Source organism: Trachymyrmex septentrionalis, unplaced genomic scaffold (genome assembly GCF_001594115.1).
Source record: "Trachymyrmex septentrionalis isolate Tsep2-gDNA-1 unplaced genomic scaffold, Tsep1.0 scaffold136, whole genome shotgun sequence".
Taxonomy (NCBI): Eukaryota; Metazoa; Arthropoda; class Insecta; order Hymenoptera; family Formicidae; genus Trachymyrmex; species Trachymyrmex septentrionalis.
The window spans coordinates 276800-298081 of record NW_017304503.1 but is presented as its reverse complement, the minus strand read 5'-3'; the positions used below and the strand labels follow the sequence as shown (position 1 = coordinate 298081).

General features: G+C 27.2%; 2 protein-coding genes and 1 pseudogene across 3 annotated transcripts in view; all 3 read left to right on the top strand.

Annotated features, from left to right (window-relative positions):
• Positions 1-18734, top strand: part of LOC108757267 — a 100743-nt pseudogene extending 82009 nt beyond the window's left edge.
• Positions 1-21282, top strand: part of LOC108757279 (neurocalcin homolog) — a 194457-nt gene that overhangs the window by 82623 nt on the left and 90552 nt on the right. The window lies entirely within an intron of this gene.
• LOC108757281 (neuronal calcium sensor 2) overlaps positions 18124-21282 on the top strand; it is a 71657-nt gene continuing 68498 nt past the window's right edge. The window contains exon 1 of the mRNA XM_018501751.1: positions 18124-18161. The gene's annotated coding sequence lies outside the window, so the exon portion shown is untranslated. The remainder of the gene's footprint in view (positions 18162-21282) is intronic.

Sequence of the window (21282 nt, the reverse complement as noted above, 5' to 3'; positions counted from 1 at the left end):
CTTTCATATATATATATATATATATATAACTCTTATGATAACTATATTCTTGACATTATATATTAATGAAATCATATGCCGTTAAAAAACATATGCAAAAAAAAACATTATTGCGTTTAGTATACAGATTAAAAATCGATTTTGTTCCCAAATTAAATCAACCAAAAGCTTATACGTTTTAAGAACAAGATGTTAAAGATGTTCTCGAGGTGAATGGGAGGTGAACTTTCCAGAGGTTCTCTTGCGGAACTTTATGTGTGAGTACTTCAGAAATACAGATCTTGCACTACGGCTTTGTGCGAGATTGCTTGCTGTTTTTCGTTGACTATAATATACGAACACACGAATAAATTTAATTGTCACTATATCGCGAGCGATCTTTTTCTAGAAGCAAGTGGTTTTATCTCTTAACACTCTTGAAGTATTATTTCCTTCTTAACTTACTGGTATCAGGATGGATTCATTTTAGAGATGCAATTTTTTTTTATAATATAGTATTATAATACTATAATAATAATTACAGAATTACAAGAAATTATAATAATCAAAAACATTTTAAGAACGACCACCGAAAATGTTAAACTCTTTTCTAAGATTAATTTGCGAAGAGCTTTTGTTGGATAATCACTGATTTAAATTTCTACGAATAATTTGAGATAGCATTACGAATGTCATCACATCTAAATGCTTTTACTGCTGCAGTTGTTTTATCGGCTCGAACCGCATATTTGAATAAATTGTGCATTTTGAATCACAGTACGAATAGTAGAAATGGTGATTTCGTGCTGCAGTAAAAAAGTTCTTTTTTTATAGCACATTTGACTTTCTGCAATTCTTAGTTTTCTATCGTTGTGAATTATAACAATACATGTATAGGATTTATCTGCTCTTTTTTTACTTCTATATTTCATGAAAAAAAGCTATGACTTATCGTTATAGTGATCCATTTCACTGAAATATTGATGTACATTTCCTTTTTGAAATAGACAACTTGAAGTTATGTTCAACTATACAGAAATAGAAATATAAATTTAAATCCAGTACAACAAATGTTTCCTAAATTTAATTAATTTTGTTTTTAAATTGTATTTATACGCTGTTACGTTTTTAATTACATTATTTTAGTGGCACAAATTAAAATAACATTTTAAAACTTAAATTGAACAATTATAGATGTTATGATAATTTGTATACATATAGGTGATTGCATTAATTAATAATATTAATTAACAATATTTATATATGCTCATGTTATTTTTTTATTTGATTGAAAATATTTATTAATATTTTTCTCATAGTAATGTTTTAAGATATGCGAGATTTTTTTGTACAACTTTTGTTATTTTGGCGCGCTTGTTAATTTGTTATGTAAGAAATTCTTAAATAATTAAAAAGAAAGATCCATCACAAAACGAGACGGGAAACGGTGAATTTCGAAATGACAAAATGCATTTGTCTAAATTGAATGAAGTTCTGTTTTGTAATATTAAGTCTGTGAATTACCTGCGATATACTTGTATGATAGTGTCAGCGAAGTCAGTGGTTTAAAGCAGAAAGTTGATGAACGCAATTTACTTTAGTGATACACTATGCAAGTAAACATATGGTAACATGTGGCACACGAAGGATTAAGTGAGTGTAGCAAACGTACAAACGCATTTCTCAGGTTCGTCGTATATATGCTGCTGCTATTGTGAGAAACTTTTATTTTCTCAAATAGAGAAAATGAATTTTTTAGATTGTCATAAACACACCACAAAATAAACACATATAGTTTTATTTAATAAGCTTTGCTGCACATACAAGACTTATAATGTTATTCGTTATATATTAACTTATTAAATCTTTGAATTATGTTTCATATATCCTAATTAATTATATTTGTTGCTGACAAAATCAACTGTTGATAATGTGTTGAAGTAATTTATCTATTTTGTCGTTTTTTCGTAAAACATTCGTTTTTATAAAAGTGATTACAGACGTTGAATCTGCATATGTACATATAGACATTTCTGTTTACAAAATTTACATACATTTGTTATATTGGATTTTTCAACTCTTATAATTTCATTTTGCAGAAACATCTCGTTATTCCAGATTTGTATGTGACTTTGGTTTTTTTCTTGTTTTTTTTAATCAATGAATCAAAATAATTTTCTCTTTTGAGTATCTAGATATAATGTTGCCTTGAATTCTTGAAATACTAGCATATTTTTACAATACATTATGTAGAATCTTAAACGTTTAAATCTCTGGTTTCTTGGATTTCACCTTTTACTAGTATAAACAATTGCCATTTATCCGAACTGTCAGCATTCTGTGATTCATAAGCTTTGAAATGCTTCCGTTTAAAAGCTGTTGTCTCGACATTTTTCGCATCAGAACTTTTATCTCTAATTTATCTCGGAGATCTATCACTAAAAGGTCAGACAGTAAAAACTGAACATGTGTCTACAAAATTTGAAATCTATTATCTGTTACAATTTAATAATAATATTTCAACACTTTTTATACTTCTTATACTTGATAGCAACATTAAATCTATTTTTTTTATACAACTATAGTATCGTCATTTTATCTTTTTACCCGATTGCCATCTCGATTGTAATTTACGAAAAAGGTTTCGTTATCTCGAAAACTTTCTTTTGCGCTTTCAGAAATAATCGGTTTTTGCAGTCTCATTTTTCCCACGCGGATAGATCCATCCCGTGGTGTTTTAAATTCAACGCTGTGACAGGTACTCACCGCGAAACCGTGTCACTTTTATTAAATCGTATCGTGCACTTACCAGTAACCTTCTTCATTTCTTACCTCTTTGGTTGTTTCTACTATGGATTTTCTTTGCGCGGATGATGGGACATGATCGTATATCGTGCTAAGTGCACGAATCGTCTAGTTTAACGAAGGCATGATTATTTTATCGTTGTAACAGTTCGATCGATTGAGTACCTAATGAGCTCAATTGATTGTTAAAATTCCTTCTATTATATATAAAAAAGTCTTACACATGCGATGTAATAGTATTTTGACGATTTTATTTTGACAATAATTTTGTTTAAAAAGTGAATAAGAGTAATCTTATTCTTTTATATAGATTGCTTTGTTTTTATCGAGAATATCATTGTTAAATGCATTTCGATTTATATTTTTTTTTGGTTAAATTAAAAAAAATACTTTGATTGTATAACTATAATTTATATATAATTCAGTAAAAATTTGTTTCAAACTGACAAAATCCATAGCTTTATTGTATCTTGTTATACGATTTCTTCTACAAAATCAAAGGATAAATAATAAGGATAAATAATTAAGGATAAATAATAAAGTAATAAAATATAATCATTTAGTTTAAGATAATTTAATTTAATTTTAGATCTGCAATGAAAGTTTTTCATTTTCATTGGAGTTATATTAAACTGATGAAAAATTATTATGATATTGTATACCACATATATGTATAATATTTATTAGGTAATGTCTTTATTTGACACAAGGGACATCAAGACAATAATGCGTCCAAAAAACAATGGCATGTTTGCTTGTAATAATTATTTATCGTATAATATATATATGCATAAATATAAAAATTCTTTTAGTGAATATTTAACATAAATTTGCAGAACACGTTCAATACCGAATGAGTGCAAAGCATATTATTGTCTTGATGTCTCTCGTGTCAAATAAAGGCGGTAATAAATATTATACATAAGTGATTAAAGAGTCATAACGATCTTTATCGAGAATGAAATTAAATATCGTTTCAATAATACATAGAACAAACCGAACAATTACATATATGAGATTAAATGCTCGCTTTAATCTCAACGAAAGTCATAAACCTTAAAAATTCGGAGGTAAAACCGACGCATTCAATAAATTACCCAATGATTTGATCAGATCAAGGTCCCTCCGTCCAGTGGCATACCGATTAGTATCTGACACAAAGAAAAACGATCTTGAAGGCAGAAAGCGAATTTCATGATGTTCGTTCTGTTTCTGTCGTGTTCCATGGGTCAACTCATAAAAAAAGCGATTGATTGATCATTAAAAACCCGTTGCAGAAGGAAATGCATTTTCTGGACTCCTGATAGCGGCAACAAGAGTCAACTTTTTTTTCCAAATTTTTATATAATGAAATATTATATAATTTTTCTGTATCTTTTCGTAATATTTTATATCAATATTTCTATCATTATTTTGTAATAAATATCAATCAAAATTCATACGAATAAATATGTTCTTCTATTAATAAATAACATTTTTTTTTAATTAAAAAGAGATATGGATGGAATGTTTTTTTGCGAAGTGAATTGAGTATCATTATTGTTTGTGCACGTATTTTATTATAAAATCATACATATAAGTATATATAAACAATTTTTTTAAAACATTTTATGAGAAGAAAAATCTGAAACTTTCTCTTTTATAAGATATACTAGTCGTTTTGTGATTTTAAAAATTGAATAATTGTTATTGTTGACGACTCATTGTCGAACGGATATTACTTTTGGGAATTGCCGAGAAAACTCATATTGAATTTCGATATCCTGCAATAGAAATCTCCAATTTTCAACGCGGCATTGAACTAAATATCACCAATTGGTCTCACGAGAATCGACAAGAAACAATTCTTTACTAAAAGAAAATTATTACGATTTTATGTCGAGACCCACCACGCATTTGCTTGTACTTGTCTGACGTTAAGGCAACGATCGTGTCTATAAGAACAATATTTGCAATTGTTTTTAATAAATAAACTTATCGCGGAGAGTAATTTAAAAGAAATCATTTGGCGAACATTCGATGCAAAATTTGCGAATAAATTGGATTGAGATAAATTTTTTCATTTGTGCAAATTTTGACTAATAATAATAAGCAATAATTTCAAATCCAAATTTTATATATTCGTGATTTAATAATTTTATATTTATTATTTTATATAATCTCAAAATACGAATGTCAATTAATTTCGCGAGATTATATTGGAACGTAAGTCCAACTTTAAAAAAGTTTTGATAATTCTAATTAGTAAATTTTAATAGATATTGTTCGTAAAAATTTTTAATAATTTTAAATGTAAAGTAATAATTTTTTTTTGTAATTATTAACGATATTTTCTAATAATAATAGCCACTTTAAATTACCAAGCAAGAATTTTTTAATTGTATTAATATGAAAATTTTCGTGTTATTAGTTAGTTTCAGTTTAGTATGTAGTTACTTAAACATTTTAGTTATTGAATTATTACACAATTTTTCTGAACAATATTTATACCCACTTGAATTGTGATAGTTGTTAAATAAGTTATGAATTTATCCTCGTATTTCTCTCTTTGTATCTTTATTAATGCGTCGAATAATTATAAATGCGAGTACTAACCATTTATGACAAGTCCTATGTGTTGATTAATTCAACGAGTGGATCATCCTACCTGCGAGATATCACTCGAGATGTCATAAATGCGTGACCTATTTTGAAAAATATAGAGTAACATAATATCTTACCACTTGTGTGTGCAAATTGCATAGATTTACAGAAAAATATCTTGTAACTAAAATTGCATATTGTTTCATATCTTTTCTTTCTTTATTTTACTTTAAAATTACGTACCGTTCCGTATCTTTTCTTCATTTTAGTTATTATTGACATAACTTTCTTCGATCTTCTGATCAGATATTGAACATACTTTTCATTGCTTCTGGTCACAATTTGATATTATTTTGGTAGAACTTGAAAGGAAGAAGACGAACTCTTTCTGTTGCCAGATAATTATCGCCGGCAAATAAGCATAAAAGTTTTAGTTAGCTTCTTTGATGCGCGAAATATATAAACGCGTCGCGAAAAGGCCATTATATTAAATTAATTAAATTATAACGAATAATGAAACTTTTTAGTAAAAATGTTGAATAATATTTGATATCTGTAAACAAAATTGAAAGTTTAATCGTTATTATAATGCAGTTGAAATTAATTTTGCCTAAATATATTGAATTCGAATCTTAATGCAATTATATCGATCTTCATAGTGTTTCTAATATTTTCTCTAATCTATTTTAATCTGTCTATTTTAAGACAATAAATCTATGAAATATTATATATATAATCTGGTCCAGAGATTTTTTTCTTGTTATTAAGTAAGGAGACATATATACTTGTATGTGTATCGAATACTTCATAATTTTGTTTATACATCCGTGATCTTAATATAAAAATAAAAGTTACTTACTAACCTCCGCGCAACGGGCGGAGTTGTCATTCACGTGGCTACGATGATTTTGTATAGAAACATATTAAAACAGTACAGCGTTCAAAACAGTCAATTTTTTTAACAAGATAATTTTTGTGCGCACTGAGGTTTTTATTTGTCTTTTAATTAAATATTTAGTAATTATGTATTTTCTAAAAAATTTTTTACACAAGTAAATTTTTATTAGGTTTTAATTGTTTTTTCTTTCTCTAATTATTTGTAAACTATCGAAATAAAATAGTCCGAATAAATAAGTAAAAACGATTAACTTTTAAAGTAAGAAATTATATTCTTCTTAAAGTTGCTCTGCTGAAGTTTCTTTCTCTCAGAACGACAAAGCTGGATGATTTCTTCCTTCCACTTTTCTTGCACAGGACACTCACAGAAAACATTTGCAGAAAATACTTGCGAATAATACACTCGTTTGCGGACAAATTATTAAGTCTTTCGTACGATACTGTAGCATTTCACGTTCATGAAATTTTCATGAGAAGATTTTCAATTTTTTAAGACTTTTTTTATAATTTTGATTAACGCTAATTGATTAATTATCACTGTTAACTTAATTATCACGATTGGCAACGTGGAAATTAAATACAGTTTGTACAATATTAAAAGAAGAAGAGATAAGTTCTGATGCATTAAATTGCTGTTGGCGCACTTCTGCGAATTAATGATCGATTAACTTTATATTAGAAGTTGAAGAAAAGGTTCTTAGTGCAGTAACATGATTGATACTCCCGAAATAAATGCACAATACGGTGAACTGGCTGTTTATTTATTTAAAATTGGTGATGATGGGTACATTAGCTTTCTTATTGTTGAATTTTTACTTTTGTCAAAATCGTATTGTTAGAGGAAAAAATACTATACATTATTTTTATACTTCAAAAAATGAGCACTGAGTGTTGAGCACAAATTAATTAATCACTATGCAATGTTTAACGCAAAACAAATATGGAATATTTTATTCAATAAATCAATTATTGTTTGACATATAGTTTTTTGTTATATAAAACATCAGCCTTTTATTCTGTAACTCTTCATGACAGTGTCGACTTATCATTATATTGTATCGTTGCGAAGCTTTTTTATGATATATAAAATCTGCACAACGACAATGTAACGGCACTGACACTATCATTAAGTGTTACAGAATAGGGAAGCTTCGACCTATAAAACTGAATGACATTTGTTGAAAGCGGGCTCAACATATATCGATAGCAGATAAAAACAGGATGCGATCGGCACGTACAGAGAAATTTCTAGAGAAACAGTACATATCATTGTAAAGTCTTAATTATAAAAGAAATTTATATTTTTATGTTAAAATGTGTGTGTGTGTGTGTGTGTATACTCCCTATTTCTCATTACATATTCTTATAGCTCATCTTGAGAGCTTCCAAAGAATCTTCAGAGATTCCAAAACATAATAAAATATTTTTTCATTAAGTATTTTTCGAATTATGAGGCTCGAAAGTTACAATATATCATCGACATTGGCGTTACTCAAGGTGCTAAAACGATGGCTAAAACCTCTTGAATGTTGTTTAGGAACATGACCTAGATAATATTTGTCAATATCAAGGAGATTATTCTTCTTATATTTATTTTTACACAAAAAATTCATTTTTACGTAAAAATGAAAATAAGAGGTACAACCTCCAATGGCCTTGATTTTGACAAATGTTATCTAGGTCATGTTCCTAAACAACATTCAAGAGATTTTAGCCGTGTCGGTCGGATATCTTGCGTAATACTAATGCTAGTGGTATTGTAACTTTCGAGCCTTATAACTTGAAAAGTACCTTATGAAAAATAACTTTATTGTAGTGTTTTGAAAAGTTTTCGACACCAGCTATTAGATTCTGGAATCAACATAGGATGTTTTATTTAAAAAAATTGACATAACCTTGACGACGCCGCCCAAGATCAAACTGATAAGATCAGTAAATAGGTCTTTTTGAACCCTACAACGTTTGTCTGAAACACTTTTCTGTAAAACTTATATTTTTTGAGATATTCGGGTGTCCCGATCTTTTTGGGATACCCTGTATATATAACGTGTTATGATAAGATTAAATGCATCAAGCATAAACATATGGAACGTAAAAAGATCTGTCTTTGTAGCTTACTTTGTAGTTTATTGTTACGATTTTTTGAACGGTTATAGCTTCTTAAAAATTTGGATATTGTTAAAACATCCGCATCATTTATGAACGATTTCAGCGCATGAATGCACGTACATTTGATACATGCATATTACATTACTGCGATCAGCCGATCATGTGGTTGAACATCGAATGAAATTCGAGGCCTTTGTTCTTAGATTGAGATTGCAAAATTGCAAATCCAAGTATACAAAAAATTGATTTTTTTTAATAAAAAAAGTAATACCTACATATACTTAGTTTATAGTTATTTAATTTTTCGTATAAAAATGATACTATACTATACGTTTAAACATGTAAATTCATATTTGTATGCAGTATAATATGTTATTTTTACACGGAAAAGTAATTATATTGAACGCATATTGAAATTTGTACACACTTCAATTTGTAGTGAATATAATCATCTATATAATCGTCTATACTTTTTTTTATAGAAATTGGAGCATTTTTATTTTAAATCTGAAATTATCATTTTTTGTTTTCTTGGGATAATGGATTCAAAAGATTGTTTACAAAAGTAATAACTTAAAGTAACTCTTTTTCAAGATCAAAATTTTCATTCTTTAGGATGAAATTCTACTTCAAAGAATTTAGAGAATCTATTTTAAAATAATGTCTTTACGAAACATTACATCTCTCTGTAATATATGTAATATTCACTATTACTTTGGATAAATAAACAACTATAATTTCGAAATTTATCAAGGAGGATTGTAATTCGATATCTTTCAAGTTCGCTTCTCTTTTTCCCGTTCTCATTACGTTCCCAATGTAACACTCGCGAAAACACGCTTATTACGATTATGCAATATTTATAGCGTTAAATGACATTAAACATGATGTGAAATTCCACGAAAAGCAGGAAATATTCTCAGTAAATGATTGATATGTAGCTTTTGTACCAATATGCTTTGATTCAATAATATACGTATTATTCTGCGCTTTTATTTAAATATGTTTCAAAAATAAAATAATGAATGAATTATATAGTTGATGAAGAATTCAATGCGCGACGTGTATATTCGCGCAATTATTAAAGAAATAACTATTTTCTGTGAGTAACGAGAGAGTAAGTTATAATTTCCATTTCCTATGATTTTGAATAAATAAATCCCGTGTGAAAAATATATATTTTATTTAATATTCGTTATGTAGGCTTTCAAATTATTGATGCTAAAAGCTATTTAATTATGCGAGTTAATTCTTCAGAATTCGCATTTGTTAGCGGATCTTATATTGCGTTTCGAGAGATAATATAAAGATGCATAGAGTGATATACTTGCTCGCGCAATTGTCGATAAACAAATGCAGTGTAGTAATTTTGTACACACGGTACGTCATCAACGTACATTACGTTATCAACAAAAACCAAAGCTTATAAAATTATTATTACTCATTGTCAGAGATATTTAGTGCTTTAAAATTATACAGATATTTCAAATATTCTATTCTTAATCCGTCAAACTCATAGATTATTATCACATATTAATTGTAAATTTAATGTTTACTTTGAATATTGCTTGAAAAAAGAAATCTATTGCTTTAAAAGAAGCATTTATGTTAATTAATCTATTATTGTTACTTCTTACCAAATAATTACATGTGAATGCCGTGTGATTCTGACACACAAAGAATTCTGATATGATTTTAATAAATCATGAAAACGAAGTAAGTTGTCATACGTAGATAATATAACGAGATTTATTGCTTTTTCTTTATTTATTTAAGTCATGTAATTTAATTCTTTTATAACAAATGAAAGTTTCTTCAAGAAAAGTAAAAATGAGACATATATAATATAAGTGTTTTATTTTTTTACTACATAGCAAAAGATAAACTTTAAATTGCTAATTCTTCTTAAACAGAATCGTTAATCAATTGTTACAATTATAAAAAAGGAAAAGAGGAAAAAAAAAAGAAAAATTAAAAATATAAAAAGGAAAATAAGGAAAATAAAAAAACATATCCCTGACTATTTTAACAATTGCTCCCTACCAAGTTCTATTAATACCAATTTATTTTTAATGCACATAAGTATTAATAATAAACATCTTATTTTTCCCCATCTTCATCGTTCGCGCGAAAAGGAATATCACGAAAGAGATTAAATTAAATATTCCAAAATTATCAACATTTTAATCTTATTACTTTTTCCTTTTATTTTAATTTTTATTCTTTAACTAATCTACGGACTCGAAAAATTAATCATTTTTATAGTGCAGTTAAAACTAAAATTTTTATATTGTATTCATGATTTCAATGACATTATACCATATCTATAGAATCTATATACTCAGAGAATATTTAGCAAATATAAAGAATACAATATCTTTATATATGTGTTTGTATGAACTTCTGCTTCCAATCACACACAACACATTTATGAGGTATTTATTTGTAATATTCACGAATTTTCATTATCTGAAATTGAAATAAAAGCTAATTAGAGACTTTATTTGATGCACGATGTGCAACGATGAAGTTGGTACTATGCTTCATTAATTTGTAAAATCGAAATTGTTACATCGCTTACAATTGATATTTGACAAAGTAATTATTGCTTATATCGAATTCTTTATATTTATCTGATAAATAAAATAATAATTATGTAATGTTGGTAAAAGCTTTTCTTAATAAATGTAAGCTTTTATGATATTTCCTGAAGATCTTTTTAATTTTTTATTTTTCAATTATTTAAATAAAAAATTGAAATTAATTATTAATTTTTCAAATAATACGTGATAAACAGATAATAAATTATTCCATAATTGCTCCATAGTTATTAATCAATGCCTGAAGTTTTTTTCTTTTCCCTCTTCTTTCTTTATTTTGGTTCTTTTTTCATTATACATATTCACGTAATATACGAAAACACGATTAACTATATGAAATGATAGTTAAATTTGACACTGTATAGTGTCAAATATAACCATTGTTTAAGTATAAAATAACGATATGATTTAGTAGGAGTATAATGGCAACTCACGTTAACTTAAAAATTTGACATATAAATTTAACAGTGTAAACTTAAATTTATACACATTAGAAAAGCAAGCCGTAAATATTGCGATTAAATAGTAATTCGTAATTTCCATTCTTTGTTGCCATTTAACCGTTCTGTAATATTTTTATCTTGTATAGGGAACAAAAATGCCGAAATATTTTTTTTTTGAGAATCATCGTTTTGAATATGAGTGCGAATTAGTAATGTCAAAAGATAGTTGAACGTGCGGACCGATATGCGCTAAATATTCATAGGAAATAATTATATTTTCTAAAGATAATGTTGTAATACGCAACTAAATCTGTTAATTCAAGCATTGTTGTGCGAATGGCAGCGCGGCAACCGACCAACTGTTTCCGATAGCTGATGACTTTATATAAACAATAATTATACGTTACAAGTCAAACCTACGCAAATATTTAACATGTTGTAGTATAAATTTGTATATAATATTCTTGTTCTATATATCCTAAATTAGTTGACTTGAATGCGTGCTGTGTGTGTACTGGTCTTATCGAATATTAAATATAAATCTAACAACTATTTTTTATTTAAATCTATCTTATTTTATTGAAATAGGTTATATATATTGTTGTGTAGAAGGCAAATAATCCAAAGGTACTTAACACCGTTTATTAAAGAGTTTGTACACTTATATTTACATAGGCGAGGTCTCGGCTTTGTGATTTTTTTATATCTTTAAAATCTTTTTATCTAAAAACGCATTTTGTAAATTCTATTTATATTAAATTGTGAATACAGTCTTCAAATGTAAAATATACCTAAATTTTGTTTACAATTTGGATGGTTTTAAATCATTAGTTTTTTAAAGATCATTAGGTACTTTTGCAGGAAAATTCAAAACTGACAGATTTAAATATGATATTATTTATAAAATTTTTTTAAAATTATTTTTTTTAACAGATTAATTTTTAAAGTGGAGTGCTTTAAATTTAACATTGATGCAGAGCGCGCGCAAAATTGCATTGCTTTTTTAAAATTATTGTATGTACTTAACAGTAACATTTCTTGACGTAATGTGCATTTATTATACTTCCTTCACTGTTTCTATTACGAAAAGTACACACGAAAGCTACACACGAGAACAAATCTCACGGGAACATAGGGTTTCGTTTGCTATATATAATCGCTCGTATGGTTTTCTGTCGAGACTTTCTCTCTTTTTCTTAAAAATACAGGAAGATCTGTGAGAAATTTCGTCTCCGCATCATAATGAAGATGTCGCAAATTGATGTTTTTGTTTTATTTGTTTTTTGACAATGTCCACATCTTAAACCGGTATTTATAGTCGCGATTCTTATATTTAAGATTGTCTTAAGTTTTATGAACTAATCAGAAAGCTGTACTAGCATCTTAAAATATTATTTAAGACAATTTTAAAATAAGAACGGATTATGAATACCATTCTTAAAGATTTATACATTTATAATAATTTTTCTTTGATTTTACCTGTTAGCTTACTTTCGTCAATCGCAATACGAACCATGGCAGAAAGGAAAAGATTAAATAGGTTAAGCATTTTATTTCTTTGCATGGAATATATTTTTTATATTTTAGATTCTAATTTGTATATTCTTTGACTATAATCTAAATATAGTCATCGCAAAAATGTGTTGCGACAGCTACATTTAGATACTCAAAGAAGTACTCATTGATATCAATGCAAGGAATTGCATTCAGAAAAAATATAGTTTTGACACCTACTAAATTAACAACTCTAATAATTTATAAAGTAGCACCGAATATTATATTTTTATTGTATTCGATACTACTTTAGTTTTTATTACTTTTTAAAACTTGTTGGAAGTACTTAAATTTTAGAGTTGTTCTTTATAGTTGCCACTACTTTTTTTTTCTCTTATTGTCAGTGTGATATTTGAGAAATTTCGTATTTATCTGTCTAGACAAATAAACGTAATGTATATATATAATATTTTTTCTGTATTAAGCTAAATGGAAAGTCGTCAAATCTTTAATAAAAAAATTGAATTATCGTCAACTAAATAATAATTTAGTTTTATAAAACATTTAGCATGGAAAAACAAGAGAATAATTTTCCTAACAACGGAGAAAAAATCATATTTTGTCAATTCTATTTAGTTGATCTGTTAATAGCGTTAACAATATTCCAATTAAACCGTTGCCTTTTATATCTATCCAATTGGTATGGATTATTTGCCGCGTTAAAGAACCCCGTCGCCCGATATCATGACACGAATGGCAATATTACAAAGTTGCGAACAATTACGCTGCTTATATGTTATTTCATACATAGATGTGATGATATAACTCAATGTTTCACTCGTTGAATGTCACGTCGTAGCAATTGTTATAGGTTTTATTTTCGCACACGAACAAATTGATGTTATATAAGAGGATGTCAAAGAAGAGCCGTACGCTTACAATGATATGTTGCATTCTCACGAACTACAAATTCATGCACGACATAACGTGGATCCTCTACTTTTCTATCGTGCGATCGGCAATTGCTGGTGCGGAAAATTAAAAGGCCACTCGGAAAGAACGATATGCGTTCCAATTTTTTGGCAAGCGAGTTATGGATAGACAGATTCACGTTGCGACAGATGCAAGGTTGCATCATATCGACGCAGAAGCAATTTAAAGCTAGCCTGCGACAGTTTTTAATTGAAAGTAGAAAATTTCAAATGTTTCAATAAGTAATAGCTAATTGGCTTAAATTTTGCTTCTTTACGAAATAGTTACTTGTTTATATACTTCTATTAATTATAAAATATAATAGTGATCACTATTATATTTTATAATTAATAGATATACTATTGTTTAATGTATAATCATTATTATGTAAAGTTCAAGTCATTTTTGTTTTTTATGTATATAGTATTAGATATATAATATAACATTAGATAGATATAATAATAAAAATATTTTTTGCTCCATAAATTGGCAATTATCGTATTCAATTTTCGTCAAATTATCGATTATTATTTTTCATAAAATATAAATTTGATTAGATAGAATGAATGATTCTTATTCTTAGACATAACATGTGTTTCATAACTATGTCTAAATTTATTATATTATTGTAAAACTCAAATATACGTGCTTTGCTTTATATTATAATATAACGATAGGATAATATCAATTTTTCACATTTAATGCTGTGTGATTCTTCTTCTCATTTTTCTATGCTCTAAATCTTATTTCTTTATATATTATACATTTTCAAATTTTCATATTATTTTTATTTTATTCATAAAGTTCTAAAATTCGTAATAAATTTATTCGTAATAAATCTTTATTTCTTTTAATTTTTTATTTTTGTTTTTCGTTGACACATAAAAGTATCAGTTATGTTAAACTTTTCATGTCAGCATCAAATTCGTGTGCATTTTTGATAAAATTCAGACATTCATGAAAACTAATCCGCGTTCAACGGTTCAATCAGGAATTTTTGTTGGTTCGCAAACAATAGGTATGTGTGTGCAAACAATATATTGTTTGTGACAAAAATATAATTTTATATTTTATATACGATTATATAAAAAAACAAATAATAATTAATTATTAAAAAGTAATTCATTAACTCATATTTTATATCGTGAGTTTATCATCGCATTTAAAAGAAGAATATTAAAAAGCTGATAAAAACAATCTTTTGCGATTATTTATTCATGTTTTACTTTCGAATTTCGATAATAACTGTGAAGAGAGATCTTATAATTACATATAAAATTGTGATAAAAATAATTATGTAGTACAATTATGTTAAATTTATTTTGAAAGGTATAGTATATATATATTTATACATATAAAATAAGTTATCAAATTACAATTAATTGAAGATTTTTTTTTATATCATGGAGATTCCGAAATGTAGGGTTAAAATAAAGTCAGTACTACACATTATCACTATTAACTCGCAGTCGATTGATCATTAATTGTTGTAAGAGACGAATTAATAACGATGGAATATTGTAAATCATATAAATCAACAGATAAATTTATATAACTTAAAGAAACTTTAATCTATTACTTATTGCAAAATTCATCTTCCTACTCGATTACTCTTCGGTTTTGATTGAAAGTTTCAGTTTTTTAAATCTAATCTCCGGCTCTCAAATGCACTAAAAAATTTTGATCTTATATTTTTTAAGTGAGTCCTATTTTCCTCCGGTGTTTGGAATGATATTTCCGATAGGAAGATCTTACAGAAAACGCATTACAAAACAACACTTTTAATAATAGCATTTGATCTCTGGCAAGAGAGTACAACAATTTCTGATCATTTCTTTAGAAAGATCAAAAGAATCGTTGATCTCCAGTGGAACACTGATCAAAAGGTGGCAACCGTGTTCACTACATTAATATTATTTATTGTTAAATATAATATATATAAATATTAGAATTTAGACTTTCAAGATAATTCGAAATTGATCATTCTCAATCGTTAACAAATTTTCGATGTTAACAAATACAATTGCAACATAAAACAAAGCACAAAATAATCTGTTAAATATATATTAACCTTATTTTAAAACGAGACAGGATATCCTACATAAAAACGTATTCGTTTTTATTGCGATCCATTTGGTACTACAAATACTTCGAAGCGTTTAATTGATCAGTCGAAAAAAAGAATTTTACTAATTGACTAATAAAAAAATACTTCGAAGCATTTGTAGAATCAAGTAGACCGCAGCGTTACAATGTAGATACTAAATATTTCAAAATGTACGATATATATAATTTTAAAATGTCCGATGTAAAAATAATTCAATTTTTGTGATATACGCTGCGTGCTATTTTACTCAAACATGTCTCACTATCTGCTTGGCAAGTCTCTTATGGAAAGATAGAGTAGTGCGAGCTAATCTTATTAACGACTCATAAATAAATTGACGCGGCTACACTGTTAAATCTGTATAGTGTCAAATTTATCTTAATTTAAGTTACTATTATACACACATATATATATTTCTACTCAATTATTGTATTTTATACTAAAACAATAGAGTTAAATAATTTAAAACAGTTTAAATAGTTTAACTTTATATTGTTTTAGTATAAAATAATGATATATTGAATAAGAATAGTGACTCAAATTAGGTTACATTTGACGCTATAGATTTAGTATACTTGTCAAAGTAGATATTTCAGCGTAATTTTATCATTCGGAGCAGAGATTGAAGCAGTAAAAGATAGGATTTGTTTTTAGAAATTTAAGAAATTATTTTTTTTTGTTGCGATATTTATGAAAGCGATATTTTTTAACTCGTATAAAATATTTGCATATGAAGGTAAGTGATTGTGTGAAGGTCTATTTGATCTACATTTTAACTTATTTATATTTTATGTGTGAACAAAATTTTTATTTTTATTTGTAAATAATTATGGACTGAGATACGTTTTAAACATAAAATAATTTTTAAGTATTAGAAGTTAAAAAAAATCTGCATTTAAAAATATTTTTTTAGTACTATTTTCATTTATTCATATGTTTGGGTCAATTCGATCCCGCATGCGAGCACTTAGGTATGGGTTAAATGGTGGATTTGATATCACATTTTATTTGAATTTTTTGTCAAACGTATATTCTGCCTAACATTTTCCGAATAAAATTCGATACAATAAATGTTTCGTCATGTCAAATGATTTAAATAATAAAAAAGAAGCGTATCTTTATTAATATGTATATTTATTTAGCGCATCCTTTTAATGTGTCCTTTTAATATGTATTTGGTAATCCTTTAATCATTTGATATATATTACACGTAATACTATATCTTAATTGTGTATTTTTGGACAAGTCGTATTTTAATTTATATTCATATCGTATCGCACGGTATCAGGTTGAAATATTTTGGTGATTAGTACACGCGTAATTAGGGGAGATCGGGATTTGTTGGCACAGCTTTTACAATTTCGGCATTAGATTTTTTAAACAATTTATTATAAAATAAAATGTAATGATGTGATAGAGAATCTTTCTCTACATTTTTATGCCAGTTCTACACACTGTATAGTTTGTTTGTAGTAAGTAACGACATGTTGCACTGCCATCAACTTATTGCCTTGATAGATGGGATAAATTAACATATATCATGGTGTAATTTGTTTCTATGATAAATTCTATATTCGTATAATAACAGGCACTTTTCTTTAAATTAATAATATGTTATTTAGATTTTGCAAGAAAAATATTAATATGAAATTATGAAACGGTCAAACATTTACTTGCCTCCTTTTGAATCAGACTTTCTCTTTCTTCATTGTAATATTTGTTTGATTAAAATGAATCTTAAAGAAAAGTATTTATATTACAAAAGACATATTTTGCGGTAAATTACCATTGTTTCTTTTGTCATAAATACATAAACGGAACGTGTCAACGAGAGAGAGCTCCGATATTCCTTACAATTAATTTTTTGCAAACGAGCCTTGTGAAATACTGCGAAAATAAGGAAAAACGAGGAGAAAAAGGATGAGACCTAGAAGAAATTGGGCGAGGCAACAACAGAATATTATTTATTTATTATTTTATTTATTTTCACTGAATGGACAGTTTATGATTATTTTTATATGTATTATACGCAACATTTATTTTTTTGAAGTATTACGAATTATATTGTATAATTAAATAATATGAATTACTTTGGGCATTGCTATATTTTGAATATATTTGTCTTTGCAGTTTATCGTGGCTATTGGAACTTTGCCGCTGCGCATCGTATTGGTGAGTCATAAATTACTTTCTTTTTAATTTAAAAGGTAATACATCTGCGAAAAATATAGATAAATGTAGGGGAAGCCCGGGCAAAATAGACGCCCTGGATAAAGCGAATACTTTTTATTTTCGCTTATCTATCTGAGATTGCGCTATAAGTCTGTAGCAATTGAAGGAATGATCGACCAGTGACGATATGAAGTACGAAAAGATTTATGTTTGTTTGTGCTTAATAGAGACATATAGAAAATTGAGCGTTTCTTAACCAGTATGAATAATTTTTTATAAGAGTTCCGTGTCTTTAAACGTGTATTTGAGGTTAAAATTTTTCACTTGGTGCTTCAACTTATTCTAAGCTTTTCAAATTCGCGTCAGGTAAGTTCTTTGGGCAAAGCGGATGATCCATTCTCTTTACTCGGTATATGATTACAATGAAAATACTAAAAATACAGAGGACAGACGATCTTTCGAGAGGCACGTGTTTGTGTACAACTTATTTTTGTTTATTTTTTCCCCACAATGCAGTATGATGATTGGTTTATGACTGATCCAGTGCAGTCGTTGCACCAAATAGGCCCATGAAAGTTGCACTACATATAGAGGATTTGGTAGCTACTTTTGTGACGATTGCCAAGACTGATTCTATTTATTATATTTTAACTAAAACGACATATTAATGTTCAAGTTTTTTAATTTTTTTTAAATTTTATTTCAAAGTTAAGTCCTTTAAGAGAATAAAAATGGTTTCTGATTTCAATTTTAATTGTGTCATTTTTTCTTCTCAACTTTAACACGTCTGCGTTGCCCGAGCTTTCCCTACGTATGTAAGCTATATGTATTAAATTAAGAAGATGAAAATTTTATAAATGTAACACTTCGTGGATTCATTCCCATGTAGGTAATAATACATGAACAAAAATAGATTAGTTTTAATATTTAGGCATTGTATATAATGTTTACTAACACTTATTATGCATAGAATCCTGTACATATATACTTATATAATACAAACTTTAGCGAATGAATGGAAATTATGTAGATTTAATTTATGGTATCTTATTACAAAAGAATAATTACTTGTATACTTTCTCTCTCTCTCTCTCTCTCTCTCTCTCTCTCTCTCTCTCCTCCCCTCTCTCTTTCCTCCTTCCCTTCTCCCTCCTTCCCTCTCCTCTCTCCCCTTTTCCTTTGCCCCTCATTCTCTGTGTGTGTGTGCGTGCGTGTGTAACAAAATGTTAAAAATTATAAATATATTTAGTTACAAAAAATACGTTATTTTCTGAAGTTTATAAAATAAATTTGCAATTAATAAATAAAGTAGTGAGAAATATTTTAGATTATAAATATATTAAGTAAATTCGGTAAAAGGAATGATTAGAAATGGTCTTTGAAAAAGAAAAATTTGTCTGTAAATCTTATAACGTTATTCTTTACACTTTTTGTCAAGCGAAGTTCTTACTCTATAAGGTTTTCAAGAAAAACAGTTTCTGAGAATATCACGAAAATATACATATTAATAATATTATTTGGAATATATATAATTTTAATTATTTATAATTAATAATAATTATTATAATTATATTAGTAATTGTAATTATTATAATTACATTAGCTATTAAATTATTTAATTATACATTAGTTATAACTAATTAAATTATTGAATGTGTACACGCTTAGTAAAATTGAAACATAAAAATACAGAGTAACACAGATATAAAATATTAACAATTTTAAAACATTTTCTTCAAATCCGTTTTCTGCTCGGTATTTTTATCTTAATGGGAATTAAAAAGAATGAGATATTTATGTTTTATATATACAAAGAAATAAAATAAATTAGTTAATATAAATTTTTATAAAACTTAATGAAAAATTATTATAATAATATTGAGATGTGTGTTACATTATTTTATTCCTTTTTTCTTTTTTATTTATTTAATATTTTTTTAATACAGCTTGAAGTTTATGTTCGGTTTTTCTATATTTCTTTCGGATTAAATATTATACGAAACAACGAGAAAAAGAAACAGAATTTGTTTATATCGCAAGCATAAGTAAAAGAAATGTATTGTACTTTTTTAAGTTGTAGAATAAATACTGCAACAAATAATGATCAGCATTTTTTATTAAATAAATTTAATACACTTCTATTTTATTTTAATCTTTTATAACTTATTTATTTATATTTGTTGATTAATTCTACTTATCGATTTAAATTTCACCGCGTGCGATGAGATTATTATTGCACTTCAAAAAAATATCAAAAGTATGGTAAATAGATGATTTTGATTATTTTCTTTTGATTTACAGTTGGATTAAAATAAGTTCACTATTTTAATGACTGAAAAAAGAAGTAAAAATAATTATGTATACATACACTTATATTAAATTTATTTTAAGGAATATGAAATAAATAGGAAAAGAAGATTTTTTTTATGACGTTTTTTTTATCTGACGTATCTAATGTATGTCATAATATACGAACAGTAAAACGTATTCTTCTTAAAAGTCTGTCTCAGAAGCCACAAGTTTGGACGTGTATTTCTTGCTCACTCTCGCGCGCGCATGAAAAATTAAATTTATATTCTTTTTCCGTTTTACGACAGATAATACCGTGCGGTGACGGTTTACCCTAGACAGTTACTCTTTGCAGCTGCGGTCCAATTACGGTGCAAATCCATGTTATGTTCGAAAATCGGCAGCAGAGCGTTAATCGATATTAATTACATCACACGATGACTCGAATTCTATCATTCGAACCCGTTTTCAGCCCTGTTGACCCGATACGGAACGAGTGGCATGACTATTTGGCTTCCCGCACGAAATCGTACCCGATGTAGTGCATATTGATAATCGATTTTTGATAGAGCAAGACAGATATATTTGCATGGGAATTGACATTGCGCGAGACAATTCGACTTTTGATGTTATGTAACGAAACGTGACGCGTTCGGGACTTGAATTGAATCGACGTCGCTTCTGTGTGCGATGTTATGTAGACACGGCAAAGTAGGTCCGTAATGCAAATTATTTATCTACATAGAGAACGTGTATATAAATAAATATAAGCGTACAAATAAAATGTAAATGAATATACCTAAGACATACCTAAAAATCCTTTTGTACTCGA